Source organism: Penaeus monodon, chromosome 27, assembly GCF_015228065.2.
Source record: "Penaeus monodon isolate SGIC_2016 chromosome 27, NSTDA_Pmon_1, whole genome shotgun sequence".
NCBI lineage: Eukaryota > Metazoa > Arthropoda > Malacostraca > Decapoda > Penaeidae > Penaeus > Penaeus monodon.
In genome coordinates, this window is record NC_051412.1 from 39,256,879 (window position 1) to 39,257,103 (window position 225).

Genomic DNA, 225 nt, shown 5'->3' on the forward strand with positions numbered 1-225 from the left:
GTTGGAAGTAAATGAGTTTTCCAGCCAAAATTAGCTTAAATCTATTAGATGTTTGAAAACGATGCATGAAGAAACAGTCACAGACAATATAGTTGTAATTCAATAATCGCCCTTAGAAAACACCAGTTCGCTTTGAGAGAACGTGTAATTACATAAAAAAATGTATATAAATCCTCCAAGATGTGTCATGTTTACTGATCTCAGGAAAGTAAATAATTGCCACAC